Below are 18768 nucleotides of genomic sequence, written 5' to 3'. Positions count from 1 at the left end.
AAACCAACTTGTCTCCAGTCTTAAAACTGTGTTGAGTGCGACGCCTGATGTCTGAGGGCCTTAAAACATGTGCTGACATTTGTGACATCAGCCGCTGTGTGTGCGAAAGACACACCGACGCAGCATGATCCAAAACCACCTGAGAAGGACCTGAGCAGAAAATGAGCCTGAGCAATCTGATTACTGCCTAAAGGATTGTTATTGTTTTAGACTGGAGATAGTATAGGTTATAGTGGTTTTGTTCATCTATAGTTTATGTGTGTGGGCTTATGTGTTAGTAGAATGTGTAGCCTATAGCTCCAAGTTGCTTTTTTTTTATAGATAATTTCTATAGATGAAAAAAACACATCAATATTTCACATAACTGAGTTGAAAACTCTGTCTCACCGTCATACAGTTCTTGTAATCTCTTAATGTGCCTATGGGGAGCTGCATCTTTCCTCATGGCTTATTATTCATTCATTCATTCATCATCTATGAGCTTTTATATTTTGAAACTCTGCACACGTTTAACAATCTAAACATTTTGGTCAGGATAATTGTGACGTGTACTTTTAATCATCCCACGTCTAATTGTCTAATATATGTATGTATATATGAAAAATATATGAATTACTTTGCATTATTTAACCAGCAGGAAAATCCCAGATTAAGAACATATAGGTACACCTTCTCTAAAATATGTCTTGCTCAGAGGGAGTAGGTGTGTGTGTGTGTGAGTGTGCATGCACGTGTGTGTGTGTGCGTGCATGTGTGTCTGCGTGCATGTGCGCTGCGTGCATGTGCGCTGTGTGTGTGTGAATGTGGTGTGCGTGCATGTGTGTGTGCATGCAGTGTGTGAGTGGAAGTGCATGTGGTGTGTGTGTGTATGTGTGTAAGTGCATGTGTGTGTGCGTGCATGTGTGTGTGTGTGTGTGTGCATGTGTGTGTGGTGGAGTCGCGTGTGTGAGTGGAAGTGCGTGTGTGCGTGCATGTGCATGTGTGAGTGAAATGCGTCGCGTCATGTGTAAGTGTGTGTGAGTGGAATGCGTGGCGTCTTAGCGCATGTAGTAAGTGTGTGAAGTGAAATGCGTGTAGCCATGCATGTACATGTGTGTGTGTGTGTGTAGTGGTGTGTGTGTGTGTGGAGTGTGAAGCGTAAGTGTGTGTGTGTAGTGGAAGTGCGTGTGTGTGTGCATGTGCATGTGTGTGTGTGTGTGTGGTGGAAGTGCGTGTGCATGTGCATGTGCATGTGTGTGTGAGGGAGTGCGTGCATGTGTGTAGGTGTGTGTGTGTGAGTGGAAGTGCGTGTGTGTGTGCGCGTGCATGTGCGTGTGTGTGAGTGGAAGTGCATGTGACGTTTCCCACAGTTTGACTGAGCAGCTGAAAAGTGTAATTACTGTTTCTGCTCAGTTACATGTAGAGTTTACCTTGAATGTAAATGAATAGATGGACATGTTTGAAGTTTCATAGCTTTTCATAATCAATAAAGAGCAGCTGTTTGAGAGTCTTCTATGAAATATAAATAAAGATGTACATAACTTTATATGAAGGCTATGGATAATATACAGAGACCAAAGGTCATTGAGGGTGTACATGGAATATTAACTCCAAGTCATACTATCTGTTTCTCTGATTTCAAGAAACTAAATTTAGTATGGTTAGTATTTTAAATGTCTAAAACTTTTAAACCCCAGAATGTAATGTGTGTTTAATTGGTTGTTACCATTTATGTTTTTAGCTAACATTACTTAGTAATTGTTTTTGTTTCATCTTCCATTTTGCTCCTTTTATTATTGCCTTCACTTATTTTTTGACAGGTGGAAGTACACCCTGTTGTTAGGGGGTCAGAGACATATCGTGAGTGTAAATGTGAAGCGCCTTCGTTGTTTTTGGTGAAACAGCAAAACTCCTAGTGCACTTATATGAACTACAGCGTTGTGAGTCATTCCGGGAAGTTCTGTCCGGACGGAGAGATTTCGTGGAACAATGCTGTCTTTATGGGGAACGCCAAAGAAAAGGATTGTTTACATTTGGCGTTGTTTCCGTCTTGACGTGGCCTCACTAAGAAATATTGCTAAGCATCTGCATTAAGACAACTCTTCTTATACATGTACAAACATCCTGCTCTGATTTCAATATTAAAATTGTATTATGATGTAATCACAGTTAATCACTTAATCACTCCCTGCTCACTCTCACACCTCATTTTCCTTCACTGCCATTGACAGATTGTCTATTTCTATGATCATGCCTTATTCACTCTGATGAAGTGTTTGCATAGAGTGGAATATTTCAGCACATTATTTATTTTTTTGATCAGAAATATCATACACACTTTCCTTTCATATGCCCCATATGTGAATTATTAAAGGCATATATTTGAATTAGAAATACATTAACTAGAAGGAAACAGGCAAAACATGTACCATGCCCCCAGGCTACATCTCTCAGCAATGCATATGATTTCCATGTAGTCTCACTCTGTTTCCTTTTTTCCTCCTTTGTGTTTACCTCCCTCCCCTCCTCCTCACACACACACACACACACAGACTGATTCAGGGTGTCAGGCCCTGTCTTCAGTGTAATAAATTACTGTTGAGCCAGAGAACGGTGAATCCCTCCTACCAGAGAACGGGCCGGCACGCCATCATCATTGACCTCATCTCCCACCCCTGCACACACATGCACACACATGCACACACATCAACGCACATGCTCATTCTCCAGTCTATGCCCCCTGCCCCTCCATCGTCAGCCTGCTGCCCTGATTTGGTTGCCTCTGTCACCCATCATCCTGAGCCCCAGTGAGAGTCATTAGCATTGTCAGAATTTGCCTGGAGAGGAGGTGTGTGTGTGCGTGTGAGTGCGTGTGTGTGCGTGTGTGTGTGTGATACATTCACATACAGGAAGCCTGATCAATGATAAAAAGCATGCATGTGGCAGGTCTGAGTCGAGCTTCAGTGTGAACTCAGCTCTGCAGAAATGGTTTCTGGGTAAAATCAGCGCAGAGCTACTGTTGCAGCTTTGACTCGTCGATAGACACTTCCACCGTTCTTTAAGGATTATTCCTTTTTATTATTTGTTTTATTGTACCCTCTGTCAGAGTTGTTGTGTGGTAACTCCACTCCTCACTTCTGTACACAGTTGGGCCCTCGTGGGTCTGTATGTATATATAAAAAATGGACATACAACTTGCTGTCTGAAGAATATACTGAATATTCACCTGGGGCAACTCCACTGGATGCAGTCCATATACCTGAGGAGTTAATGGAGCTCCTCAATAGAACATGACAAACAATAAAGCATGGAATCATCCAACAGGAGCCTGTTTGTAGGTGATGTATGTCACTTTCCCTCAACATGGCGCAGGACAAGTTGAGTTCAGGTTCAGGTGATACTTGGTCCAGCCCAGTTAACTTGAAGACCTGTTTCTGGTGTTTTGTTCACAGAAAGTTAACTTTTCTTTCTCTTGTTCAAGGTCAGCGCTGTTTCAATGATGTCACATCCTGCACACCTCTTACAACCTGTGATGTCATCATCATCGTCATGTCATAGAGTACAACACTGGTGGAGCAGCAGTGATGTGCTGACTCACTGTGAGCTTATATGAGGGAGTTCCAGTGGATGAACAGTTAACCTGCCTTCTTCAGCTCTCTGTCTCATGGTAATACTACTCACAGTTTAAGGCAGTAATTGTAGAGCTTTGAAGATTATTTCCATAAACCATCAATCAAAGCTTAGTAGCTTTCTAATGCATTCATCTCTCTGATAATCAATCATCACACTCATCGCCTGTGTCTGTGCTCCTGTCCTTTACCAAGGCTTTGATTCAGAGCTGAATGACAGTACAGCCGTACACTCTTTTATTTGTCTTTATGTTACTGTCCTGTAAAAGTGTGACGCTTCCTACAAAAGCAATACATCAGCCAATTATTGGAGGACATTGGATCTGTCTTGTGTTTTTGCTGCTATTGGCACATTTTAATGTTTGTAAAAAGAGTAAAACTGTCTTTATGTATTCCAATAAGCAGCAGAAACTTTAAGCAGCTGTTGTTCTCTCTTTTTAAATCTAATGTGATCATCATTATCAGCTCCACATTTCAGTCAAAAATAACACCAATCATTCATGGTCCAAGCAGATGAAACAACAAGTATGAGGCTGAGATCCTGATATTTAAAACAGGATCACCCATTTCCCATAATGCAACAAATAACACTGCCTCAGCTTTGATGATCCACATCACTTTTCTGTCACACTGTCCATTTGATTTTATGTTCCTGACTCTCTCTGAAGGTTCATGACTGTAAAACCCAAGTATGAGTTTGGAAGGAATGAAGTGTGATTTTCATTATTCATTATTCTACGTCGAAGAATGAAACCAAACAAAGAATCTTTTTACGTTCTAGGCCGTTAATCCATGTTAAAGCATGTGAGAGGAGGTGATAGAGGTGATTATTTAGTGCTGCAGTCAGAGCCTGTGATTACATATGTACATGGTGTTGGAGCAGAGTCATGAGAGAACACACACAATGACGCTGTGTGTGTGTTTGTGTGTGTGTGTGTTGATTAGCCTGTCATTGTTGAGTGGTGCGCCGAGGTGGCAGATCAGAGAGCTCAAGTCTTCTGTGTGTGTGTGTGTGTGCATCCGTGTGTACTCTTCCCCCAGTCTGGGCGTCAGTATTAATGAGCCCAGATTTCATTTCCGATGAGCGATTATTTGACTGTTCATTTGGCTAAGATTTATGACGTGGCCCTATATCAGTAGCCTGCAGCACTGCTCTAGTCTTTAATAATGGGAAATGAACTCATTAATCACCCTGTAGCAGTCAGCCACAGAAAGCACAGGAGCACCATCCAATCTGCATCAGCAGATGAGCGAGAATATCACCTCATATTCATTCAAAAGCCTTATCTAGTACATAGTGGTAGAAAAATGACCTGTCCAGTTGAATATGATTTAAAACCTGAAGATCAGACAAGAGTCTGTCTCTCTCTCACACACGCACGCACACACATGCACACACACACACACACACACAGTCTATCTAACAGGTAAGCAGTGATCATGACTGCGTATGTGTACATTTTGAAGTGTGATTTCCTCTTGATTGTGTGCTCTGCCCTAAAGTGATTCACCTGTGTGTGGTTATCCTGCCTCCCTCGTGTATTTAGTGTGTGTTCCCCTCAGCGGTTCATTTAGCTCAGTTTTGTCCTGTTTTATTGTTCCTGGTGTTTCTGCTCCCACTGTGTTTTTCTTTATGCCTTTTTTCATTTATTTGTTTTATTAAAGACTCTTTTTTTACCCTCAGTTTTATGAAAAGCACAGCAGTAGAAGCTAAAATACTTTTGTGTGGGAGAGTGAATGGATTAAAACCTTAATACAAAAAATCAAGAATCAATTCAAAACAACCCAGAATGTTAATGCATTCTCCAACACCATAAACAGTTCAAGGTAACATACTTATAAAAGTAAAATGTCAAATTGATTACTCTTACCATACTGAAATATTGCACTGATTATGTTTGCTAGTCTATTCTTAGTAAAAAACATCAAATCAACCAAACTTAATCATCAAAGTAGAATTCAAAAGAATTTAAAGAGCGCAACAATACATCAAAAACATCAATACATCGATACATCGATACATCAATACATCAAAAACATCAAATCAACCAAACTTAATCATCAAAGTAGAATTCAAAAGAATCTAAAGAGTGCAACAATACATCAAAAACATCAATACATCAATACATCAAAAACATCACGCCACTGAAAACAAAGTAGCAACTAAGAAAAGCAAAAACCTTACAAACAATTGACGTGGCATGGATTGGCGTGGGTTCTCTGGCATGACAGACAAGACGAACTGACGCAGGGCAGAGGGAAGCACAGGCTATATATAACTCAAAGTAAATGGGGAACAGGTGGAAACAATCAGGGCGGGGAAGATAATCAGACTGGCGGGAAAACTACAGGGGAAGGGCAAGTTATCTGAAACGAGAGGAAAGAGAGATGTCAAAATAAAACAGGAAGTCACAAAACAAATAGAAGGCAAAACTAAACATAACTTAACACAACTTTCTGGATATGACAGTACCCCCCCCTCTAGGGACGGCACCTGACGGCCCAGATAACTGAGGGTGGCGTCTGTAAAAGTCTGTGATGAGGTCAGGATCCACAATAAAGCTAGCAGGAACCCATGATCGTTCCTCTGGACCGTAGCCCTCCCAATCCACCAGGAACTGCCTGCCCCGGCCCCTGTTGCGCACAGCCAGCAGAGCCTTGACTGAGTAGACAGGGCCGCCGTCGACCATCTGGGGAGGTGGAGGGGGTGCGGCTGCGGGCACCATGAGGCTTTCCTTAACCGGTTTCACCCGGCTGACGTGGAAGGTGGGGTGGACTCTCATGGACCGGGGCAAACGCAGACGGACAGCGGAAGGGCCGATGACCTTGGACACTGGGAAAGGCCCCACGAACCGTGGAGCCAACTTCCTGGAGGCGACTTGGAGAGGCAAATCCCGCGTAGAGAGCCAGACCTTCTGGCCAGGCTTGTATACAGGCGCAGGTAGGCGCCTCCGATCAGCAGCCCTCTTCATGCGGTCCACACTGCGTAGGAGTGCCTTACGGGCGGCTGCCCAGATGCGGTGGCATCGCCGGACCATGGCATGGGCCGACGGGACGATGATCTCCTTTTCTGTCTCGGAGAAGACAGGGGGCTGGTAGCCGAAGACGCACTGGAATGGAGACATGCCAGTTGCCGAGGTGAGAAGAGAGTTGTGGGCATATTCCACCCACACCAGCTTCTTGCTCCAGGAAGCCGGATTCTGCGACACCAGGCATCGAAGACAGGTCTCTAACTCCTGGTTGAGACGTTCCGTCTGGCCGTTGGCTTCTGGGTGATAACCAGAGGTGAGGCTGACGGTGGCCCCGATGAGCTTGCAGAACTCTTTCCAGAACCTGGATATGAACTGGGGCCCCCGGTCTGAAACAATGTCTTTGGGAAAACCATGAATACGAAATACTTGAGTCATCATAATCTCTGCCGTTCTTTTGGCAGATGGAAGCTTGGGTAATGCTATGAAATGAGTCATTTTAGAAAACCTGTCTACCACTGTGAGCACAGTGGTGTTTCCTTCAGAGACCGGGAGCCCCGTGACGAAGTCGAGTGAGATCTCAGCCCATGGACGAGTGGGAACAGGGAGTGGCTGCAGCAACCCCATCTGCGCTCTGGAGGAGGTCTTGTTGCGGGCACAGATGGAACACGCCTCCACATACTCCCGAACCTCCCTCTCCATGGAGGGCCACCAAAACCTCTGGGAAATGACGTACATGGTCCTCTTAACTCCTGGATGGCAGGTGAGCAGTCCGGGGTGAGCCCAATGGATCACCTGTGGACGCATAACAACAGGGACAAACAAGCGATTCTCCGGACAACCACTAGGTGTCGGATTCTCACCATTAGCCTGCTTCACCTGAGATTCTATCTGCCAACTCACCGCTCCTACCACACGGTTCAGTGGTAGGATGGGCTCCGGTTCCTTGGCAGTAGGCTCGGGGTCAAACAGACGGGACAAGGCATCGGGCTTGGTGTTCTGGGACCCCGGCCTATAAGACAAAACAAAGTTAAATCTGTTAAAAAAAAATGTCCATCTGGCTTGGCGAGAGTTCAGTCTCTTTGCTTTGCGAATATATTCCAGATTCTTATGATCTGTCCATACAATGAATGGGTGCTGTGCGCCCTCTAACCAATGTCTCCACTCTTCCAAAGCTTTTTTCACTGCTAATAACTCACGGTTCCCAACATCGTAGTTTCTCTCTGCCGGCGAGAGTTTATGAGACAGGAAGGCGCAGGGATGAAGCTTGTTGTCCTTCTCAGAGTGCTGGGAGAGTACTGCCCCCACTCCATTATTGGAGGCATCCACCTCCACCACAAACTGCCGGCTGGGATCAGGAACTGTGAGAATGGGGGCAGTAGTGAATCGCACTTTGAGCTGCTGGAAGGCCTCCTCAGCTTGAGGGGACCACAAAAAGGGAGACTGAGGAGAGGTAAGTGCATGTAGAGGTGCAGCTGTGGCACTGAAGTTTCGGATAAACCTCCTGTAAAAGTTAGCAAATCCTAAGAATTGTTGAACCTTTTTGCGGCTATCAGGTGTTGGCCACTGAGCCACAGCGCTAACTTTAGCCGGATCCATTTGCACCTTTCCAGGGGCTATGATAAAGCCAAGGAAAGATACAGTGTCGGCATGGAATTCGCTCTTTTCTGTCTTGACATATAATTGGTTCTCCAGCAGTCGCTGGAGAACCTGCCGTACATGATGCACATGAGAGTCTAAATCTGGGGAGAAGATCAATATGTCATCTAAATACACGAACACAAAGTGGTTCAGGAAGTCTCTCAGTACATCGTTGATCATTGCTTGGAAGACAGCAGGAGCATTGGTCAACCCAAACGGCATGACTAGGTACTCGTAATGACCACTAGGAGTGTTAAAGCCTGTTTTCCATTCATCCCCCTCTCTGATCCTAACCAGATGATAGGCGTTTCTGAGGTCTAATTTAGTGAAAACCTTAGCTTGCTGAAGCTGATCAAAAGCTGATGACATTAGTGGCAGAGGGTACCGATTCTTAACAGTTATGTCATTAAGTGGTGCATAGTCTATACATGGTCGGAGTGTCCCATCTTTCTTTCCCACAAAAAAGAACCCTGCCCCCGCTGGAGATGAAGAGGGGCGGATAAGACCAGCCTTTAACGAGGACTCAATATACTCGGTCATAGCCTTCTTTTCGGGGCCAGAGATGGAATATAGTCTACCCTTAGGAATAGGGGACCCCGGGATCAAATCAATGGGGCAATCATAAGGCCTGTGGGGAGGAAGGGAGGTTGCCTTCTTTTTACTAAATACCTCACTCAACTCGTGGTAACATCTTGGGACTGAAGTCAGGTCAGGAGTTTCAGAGTCTGTGACATGAACAGAGGCAATGTTATCACTAGTTTTCACATTATGACAAGACTTTAAACACTTGGTTTTACATTCTTCTGCCCAGTTCAAGACCCTCCCAGTACTCCAGTCAATGTGCGGGTTATGTTTCTTCAGCCAGGGAAAACCCAAAATGAGAGGATACTGGGCAGAGTTATATAAATGAAATTGCATAAGTTCATAGTGGTTATCAATGATAACTGTGAGCAGTTCAGTCTTGTGCGTCACTCGAAAAATCCGACTGCCATCGAGAGCGCTGGCCTCTATAGGCTGAGATAATTGTTCTGTTTTTAGCTTGAGTCTCATGGCACAATCCCAGTCCATGAGACTTTCATCAGCCCCCGAGTCAATGAGAGTCTCCAAACTAAGTGTGGTGTTGTGATGCCTCACCTTAGTCTGGGTTAAAGCTCGAGGAGGGAATTCCGTGGAGGAGAAACGTCTCCCCAGTACCCCCCTGTCGACTGGTGAGCCTGTGCCTTTTGCCGGACACGCTGCTAGCAGATGCCCTTGCTGTCCGCAATAGAAGCACCTGCCTTCCTGCAGGCGACGACGGCGCTCCTCTGTGGACAGTTTGGTTCGCCCCAACTGCATGGGCTCCTCCACCTCCTCGGATGGCCTCTCCCTCCGGGTAATGGGTGATGGAGCACGTGAGGAGCTCCGCCAACTGGGTGTAGTGACAGCAGCGCGACCCTGATGACGACCAGCTGCAGAGGCCATTCGGCTTCGTTGTAGCTCCTGTAAGCGGTTGTCTGTTCTTATGGCCAGAGTCATTACTGAGTCTAGATCAGAAGGCAAATCTAGGGGCACTAACAAGTCTTGAATTTGATCTGAAAGTCCCTTGAGAAAAACATCATACAGGGCCGTGGTATTCCATCCGCTATCCGTGGCTAGGGTGCGAAAGCGGATAGCATAGTCACAAACAGAGTCTCTATTTTGTTTGATGTTGCTCAACTCACGTGCTTTCTCTCGGTCGGATGAGAGGGGATCGAAAGCCTTCCGCAGAGCCTGTTTAAACTCCTTGAGGGATCCGCAGATCATTGAATCCCGAGACCATTCAGCCGTAGCCCATGCCCTCGCCCTCCCGGTGAGGTGGGAGATCATGAATGCCACCTTCGATCGTTCCGTAGGAAAGGCTGAGGGCAAGTGTTCATAATGCATATCACAGTCCACAATAAACGCCCGACATCCTCCTGACTCACCAGAAAACTTTTCTGGGGGGGAAAGGCGAAGAGTCGTGGCATGGGGAGCTGAGATCAATGAAGCTCTGGTATCCGCCGGAGATGGTGTGGTCATGGTGTCTGAGGGAGAGGGATCCCTTGTGAGATGAGCAAGGACTTGATGTACTTGGTTTGCCAGGAGGTTAACTTGGGCTGTCATAGAGGCTTTGAACTCCTCCTGACTTTTAGCCATCCCCTTCACGCCACTGTGCAGAGAGGCCATGTGCTCCTCCTGCTGAGTCAGGCGGGTGTTCTGGGAGCGAACGGCCGCTGTCAGTTGTTCTGAGTCGGCTGGGTTCATGCTGGTCAGTTCGTAATGTCACAACCGAACAAGGACTTGAACCCAATAGCACGACTCAGAGACAACTTCCAAAAATACTCAAATTTATTGGACAAAGTAACAAATAAAAATCACTCTCAAAGGGAGGAAAAGTATCAACAGAAAATCACTCTATCGAGGAATCACTAGATAAGCAAAAGGCCAAAGTAACAAATTATAATCACTCACTGGGAGGAGACAAAAGGTCTAGGCAAGGTGCCAAATCAAAATCACTCTTCACGAGGAAAAAACTCTGATGGCTCAAAAAGGGACAAAACAAAGTAGCAACTAAGAAAAGCAAAAACCTTACAAACAATTGACGTGGCATGGATTGGCGTGGGTTCTCTGGCATGACAGACAAGACGAACTGACGCAGGGCAGAGGGAAGCACAGGCTATATATAACTCAAAGTAAATGGGGAACAGGTGGAAACAATCAGGGCGGGGAAGATAATCAGACTGGCGGGAAAACTACAGGGGAAGGGCAAGTTATCTGAAACGAGAGGAAAGAGAGATGTCAAAATAAAACAGGAAGTCACAAAACAAATAGAAGGCAAAACTAAACATAACTTAACACAACTTTCTGGATATGACAGTAAGCTGTCTTATGTTTTCAGTCAGAGCACTGAGGTCAACAACTCAGCACCTCCTGGTCCGTCCATGTTCTGTTCTGAGGCACGAAGAGTCTGCCAGACCATAGACCCGAGACTATTGATTATTGGAATAGTGTTGTTTCACTCATAGTTTTTACCTTATTTAGAGATTTTAGTTTCTTAATATTATTTAGGCATGAGGTTGTTTTTGAATGTGAAATAGAAATAAAGTTGACCCTGGTCAAAATATTAAACTGTGTGTCTGTGTGTGTGTCTGTCTGTCTGTCTGTCTGTGTGTGTGTCTGAGTGTCTGTGTGTGTGTGTGTGTGTCTGTCTGTGTGTGTGTGTGTTTGTCTGTGTGTGTGTGTGTGTGTCTGTCTGTGTCTGTGTGTTTGTCTGTGTGTCTGTCTGTCTGTGTCTGTTGTCTGTGTCATGTCTGTCAGTGTGTGTGTGTGTGTCTGTCTGTCTGTTTGTCTGTCTGTGTGTGTGTGTGTGTGTGTGTGTGTCTGTTGTCTGTGTGTGCGTGTGTGTGTCTGTCTGTTTGTCTGTCTGTCTGTGTGTGTGTGTGTCTGTCTGTCTGTCTGTCTGTGTGTCTGCCTGTCTGTGTGTGTGTGCGTATGTCTGTCTGTGTGTGTGTGTCTCTGTCTGTGTGTCTGTCTGTCTGTCCTGGCCAGAGTGTCCTTAACATTTTTAATTTTTAATAATTCCTGGTTAAGATTTCATTTTTTAGTAGTATATATCTATTTTTCATGAATCATTTTTTATTTGATCTGATTTTTATGATGACTATTACATCTTTTTAATTGTGCCTTATTTAAGGACACTTGTTCTCTTATTCCTTATTTACTTACTTCTCTACCTTTGGTGTTCCCTGATCCTCAGCTCCTTTGTCATTTACAATCAATTCAACCTTCACATTAGTGAGAAATGTGAAGGTTTACAGGCACTTTGTATTCAACTGTATGAAAAGTGCTATTATTGATTGTCTTATTATGGGAGAAAAAATGGATCCTGTTTCAACTGATCAAATGCTCCAAATGTGTGTTGGTCAAATGGAAGTCCTCTTTCATCAGTGTTAGAATCTAATGATCTATGATTGACAGCTTTGCTTTTTCCTTTAGTGTGCGGTCCACAAAAAGCTTTGTATCCTTATACCAAACCTTGATATTACTCACATGTTGCCTTCAGTCTAGTTTTCATTATATACATTAAAAACAAATAAAAGCAAATACACATAAATACTTAGTCTTTGTGTTTCATTACTTTTAAGCCTGCTGCTCTGCTTTGTACTGTCACTAAAGATCTGGCTGGTCATTAACCATTCAAAGCACTCAAGTCTCAAGTCTGTGTGTGTGTGCGTGTGTGTCTGTGTGTGTGTGTGTGTGTGTGTGCGTGTGTGTGTGTCTGTGTGTGTGTGTGCGTGTGTCTGTGTGTGTGCGTGTGTTCGGTATTTACATTCCCTCGGGCTTTGTGGACAGAAGCCAGCTAGCTCATTATATATCCTTTGGAGGATTTTAATTGTTAAATCTGAACAAAGATGGCTCAGTGGCCATTTCTGCACCACATTTGTGTGTGTGTGTGCGTATGTGTGCGTGTGTGTGTATACTGTGGAGGTTAATTTTTGACACTTTATTACAATTTGCCTCACGGTTTTGTGTTTTTGATGACCTGTTTCATGTTTTTAAAATTCCGGTTTTACATGATGTTAAATATGTGAGTGGATAGATACAATACATAGACGATAAGTGTTGTTTTGTAAATGTTAACTTTGGTTTAACAGTTTATCATCATTTTAATGTAAAACTATTTTGTCAGAATGAGGAAACACATAGTATATAGACATTGTTTTGGCCAGTTTCATACATTTGTCATAATGTTTAATGGATTTCTAAAAACCAGTATTGACGCTATCTTACATATAAACCCTGTTATTGCTTTATATCTTATCCTCATCCGATTGTTTGTGTTTTGTTGGGTTATTTGCAAGATAAAACTCTAATATCTGGTCCAACACTAAATCTAAGCTGCTCTGTATAACTTTATTTGACACAGTTAAATCACATTGTTCACTTCAGATTATTCGATGAAATTGAGGCAGCACTAAAAACTGTGTAAATACAATGAAAGATGAGTAATAGTTTTTCCACTGGTCAATCACACTGTTAAAGAGAAGAGCAGTAAATGTCATTGTCTCTTTTAGAAACACACTTAAAAGCTCATAAGCGTTTGGCGGCCTCTGGCACAGAGCTGCACATAAATTTAAAGCTTTCACAAACTGACTTATGCCTTGCATCCTAATGGGATGAAAGGAGGTCGACTGTGAGCGGAGCTCCAACATAGGCTCAGTGTGCCGCCTGCTGGCTAAGCTGCCAAACAACATTTCTTATCTCTACAGCGAAACAGCTCCACCTACTGGACATAGGGTAGTGATACTACACTGCAGCTGGACTGGACATGTGGAAAGAGAAATGCATCTGGATTTTCAAGAGTACCTTAATATCACTTTAATTTAATAATTAGGTAATAGTTTTAAGGGTTTGAGGGTCACATATAGCATAGCAGCTGTTCATGTGAAAGGTCTTTTAATGCACTGCGTCAAATGGAACGGGCGAAGGCGAATGCAGCGGCTTCATATTTCCTCACTAACACATCACATGATTATTCTCTTACTGAATGTCTTTCCCAGTCAAACTCTGCGGTTGCTGCTGCTGCTGCTGCTGCTGCTGCTGCTGCTATATTGAGCAACTTTTCTTTGCATCATATTTTTACAGATAAATAATTTTTACAAAAAGCCAAAAAAGTATTTATTTGCATATAATGACTAAAAAGCATTACATGTACATGAAGGTGAAAAGCATGACATATTAATATAATATGGTAATTAAGATACATATTTGCAAGTCAGTCAAGGTTTACATTGTAAAATGACAGCTTCAGAACAACACTAGGGCACATATTGGTCAGAGCATATAACAACAATCTTATCAAGTAAAGTCTTTTCCTCGCCTTCGTATTTGACCACAACACCCAGGCACATGGTCCCATTTAATGTTAAACTTGGTGCACATACAACCAATAACTCGTTCCACGTGGATCCCGGCGTGAGCTAGTTTGCTGGTCTGTTCCACATCTTTAGCATCCAGTTGGCTGCGGCCCCTGGTGAATGCAGGTTTTTTCAGTGTGGCACCCTGCTGTCCACCTGTGTTGTCCATTGGAGCAGCATCCTCCTGACATGTCTGGACGACCCTGTTTCCATCTCAGCTACAGATGAAGTGTTGTCTGATGGTGATAAGAATAAGAAATATTGTTGTTATACAAAATCATTTGAAATCCAAACAAAAATCACAAGGTGCTGTAATATTGATCATACAGATGCATTGATCAGTGAATCATGGTATCCATTCATTCAAGTACCAAAACATTTACCTGAAGGAGCTGCATTGTCCTCATCATTAGCTTGTCCTGCTGATGCTGTTTCCACCCACGTGAGAGATTGTTGTTGTGATCTTTTCGAACGGGTCAAATGTTTTGAAATTGCCTTTTAGTTATTATCATTATTATTATTAGCTTTATTATTATTTATATTTCTTCATTTATTTCTTCATGTTTATCTATTTTAATCATTCGAAATAAAGCTATCAATCAATCGTCTCGTCCTGGCTCTTAACCGGGTAAACCTCGATGTGCATCTGAGACATGGTGTAGAACCTGATAATGTAGTAAACCTGATAATGTAATAAACCTGATAATGTAATAAAGTGCATTTCCCAATAATGTAATACACTTTTTACCAATAATGTAATAAAGTATTACATTAACAGGAGGTTATTACATTATCAGGTAATAATTCCCCAATATTGTAATAATTTAACAGCAGACCACCCGTTACTTGGGTTCAAGTTGTGATACTGTGTAAGCAACGCAAGCTCCAGAGCTCTAGCACCACCAACAGGACAAAGTTGGACATGCATGTATGTACATTAACTTTTGACTTGTTCATCCGTTTTTCACAAACGATGTATCACTGGAACCCTTGAGCCAAGTCGAGTTCAACGCATCCTTAATGTTTTTTTCGGCCATCTTTGATTTGATCCATAACCTTTCAAAGACTTCTCTTGTCACACATTTTGTGTAATCTTCTCAAAACATCGTTCAGATGATCTTCAGACCATGCCACACCAATGCATTCAACATTCACTTGGCACTTTAACTGTACTGCAATGTTTAACCGTACTGCAATTTAACAGGCTGCTGCTAAACATCATTTACATTGATCTCTACACTGACAATTGCTGCTTAACGTCTTAGGGAAGTGTGAATGTGCGTGTGAACAAAAACGCTCTCTCTTTTTGTTGCACTACTTGTTGTATGTACAGCTTAATGACAATAAAAGTGATTTGATTTTGATCTTGAAATTCAAAGGCACTTGGCCGTGGCAGCCAATCAAACATGTCGTTGAGGTCACCAAACAGGAAGTAAGCCAATTTCTCTGCAACCTTTTAACATATTTTAACCAAACTTGGTACATCGATTCATGACATCATCATTTGGTGACCTTTGACCTCTGGGGACGCTGTGTTTAAACTGTTTACTTAATTTCAACACCCCTTTCCATCACATCGGACAGTCTTGCCATCATCCCCGAGAAAGAAGCGGTCCCTATTCCTCCAGAATCTTATCACAGCATTGCATTGCACTTTTGTTCGTTTTTTAACAGGGATTTCAATTTTTCCTCGTAGTAACTTGGAGATGGTTTTATACGTTTCATCATCCATTGGCTGGTGACCATAACCACAGCACATTAAGCACAAAAAACATTAAGGATGCGTTGAACTCGGCTTGGCTCAAGGGTTCCAGTGATACATCGTTTGTGAAAAACGGATGAACAAGTCAAAAGTTAATGTACATACATGCATGTCCAACTTTGTCCTGTTGGTGGCACTAGAGCTCTGGAGCTTGTGTTGCTTACACAGTATCACCACTTGGACCAACGGGTGGTCTGCTGTTAAATTATTACAATACTGGGGAATTATTACATTATATTACATTATAATGTAATAACCTCCCGTTAATGTAATACTTTACATTATTGGTAAAAAGTGTATTACATTATTGGGAAATGCACTTTATTACATTATTGGGGATTTATTACATTATCAGGTTTCAGGTACACATGGTTTGTGCCGTTTCTCTTCCAAGCTGAAAAACGATTGAAGCGTGGCGGTCGTGAGGATGACTATGACAATTTACTACGCAGCAGCTCCTCGCCATCTCTTATTATACTGCAGACAAAGTATGCTATACAACAATAACTTTACGCACGCACTGCATACCGTATACATTTGAAAAAGTAAAGTTTATCTGACATCATCATCATCCTATACATCACATTTGCCCATTTTTGGTATTCTATCTCCAGTACAGACGCCACTTGAGGACAAAAATGATTCTCCCGTTCTCCTGTCTCCTGAAAAAGAAGTTGTGTCAGCTTATTCTATACATTCTTCTGATTGTAAATGTGCACCATAACAGGTTTGACATCAGTGCCATTTAGTCCAAACAGGACGCATCTGTGCTTCTTGCCACACTATGTCTGGAACTGGCCTACAGGCTTCCATTGTAAACATGTTGTAAAAATCAACCCTCTCATGTGGAATGTTCCTGTGTGTGATTGCTAAAGTCCGTATTATATAAAAGCAACACATGTCTTTATAATGAGCTCATTCTAATTACACAGATCACACCACATGCAACTCTTATATTTATATGTCTTTTTTCAATGTTTCTAGTTTATTCATTTGTTTATGTTAATAAACCCTAAGCATATGTTGTAGGTCTCTGCTCAATAATTGCACGCATATAATGAAATTAGTTTATACCTGCAACCACAAGATCTATTTGAATACTTTGGGTAGGGAACACTTGTGAGATTTGTTTAGATGTGTAAATGTGTGTGTGGTGAAGAGGAAATGAAGATGAATCTGTCAGGCAGAAAAACACTCTGAATCACTCTAATCATAGTGCAATATGTTAACATTATCTCTGATAAAGTGAAGCAAAACAAAATAAGTACAACAAGTACAAGTGATGTTCATTTTTATATGTTTTTATAATAATATATATAGTATTACAAAGCCCCAGACATGACATGGGGGGGGCTGTGATTCGTGGCCACAAAATACTTATTAGTTCCCACAAAATGGGTTTAATGTGCACTCAAAATTAATAATATTAATAACATTGTCATGAAATACCGGGAGAGCTGTAGTAAAGCGTAAAATGTAAAGCGAGCGAAGAGGGATGAGGTTGTCCAAAGCCTGGCATTACACAGGCATAGTTGTCAGGAGCGGTGTGGGGTTAAGTGTCTCGCCCAAGGACGAGAGGAGCCGGCCAGGTATCGAGGACTCACCGTACCTTTGAGCATTGCACACGTTCATTGATGTAGTTGTGGCTTTTGGATTAAAAAAAAAAATCTGTTTTAAAGTATTCTGTAGAAAGTAGAGACAAATAAAGACCAACAAGAACAAAACACCTCTCTCTTCCTATTCCATCTCAAACCAACGAAACTCACTGAACTCAAGCTGGAATACATATCTCTCCTGTTCTGGCTTCTTTACACTGGCTCACTGTGTCATTAAGGATTGAATTATTGTTTTTCTTTTTGTTTTTATTGAAGATGCACAGAAGAAGCATTTACAGAACATCACAAAATAATATGATCTATGCATCCATATTTATACATTGAAGATCAAAAAGACATAACAAATAAAACCCTAAGCCCCACCCACACACAAAACCCTCCCAAAAATAACAATATCAATAATAGAAATAAGAAAAAACAGAAAAGTAAAGAAAAAAAGGAAGCATGTGAGGAGAGGAATCTTTTATACTATAAAAGTTGTTACATTCTTTCCTTATATTTTAAACTGCGGGTGATGATTCCCAGATTCTCAGTGATATTAGCCGGAGGTTGAAGCCAGTTCCTTGTGATCGCCTTCTTTCCAGGCGCCAGCAACATTCAGATTTATGAACAGTCCCGTTTAAATGTCCAAGATATAACACACTTATGTATCCCATGACATCCCAACACATTACATAAAATGGAGTGAACAGATTTCCAGAATGGTAGAATTTTAGGACTCTAGAACATGTGTGTGATTGGGGTCCAAACATGACTGATACTTCTTTAATATTGGGTGTTATAAAGCATCCGGTGGTGGAGTGGATCTGTGGTTAAGACCGGTACCCTGTGTGCGAAAGACATCATGGTCGCAAGTTTGACTCCACCCCTGACTAATTGTACTCAATTCTGTTGTAAGTATCACATGTATCTAACCTGGTCCGTCCATGTTTGCTGTGTGTTCCACATTTTATTCCAAATTTCATCTGTGATGTCCTCAATTCAATTCCTTTTTTAGTGTCCACTAAATATAAATAAAGAACTGAAATAATGTGTTGATTGTTTTGTGTTATGATTGTATCATTATATTGATTATAGGATTCATTTCATCTTGATTTTTCTCTCCTAATAATCCTGCATCCTGGTTTTGTAGTTCATGCTTAACTACTAAACAGCCTGTGGAGGGCAGCATTGCACGTTACAGTGTAAACACTGCCGTTAATCCATTAGAAGAATAAGAACTCGTTGTGAAGCCACGCCCATCGGATGTACGTAGAG

Source organism: Solea senegalensis, linkage group LG17 (genome assembly GCF_019176455.1).
Source record: "Solea senegalensis isolate Sse05_10M linkage group LG17, IFAPA_SoseM_1, whole genome shotgun sequence".
In the NCBI taxonomy this organism is placed as follows: Eukaryota; Metazoa; Chordata; class Actinopteri; order Pleuronectiformes; family Soleidae; genus Solea; species Solea senegalensis.
Note: the sequence above shows the minus strand (reverse complement) of the source record.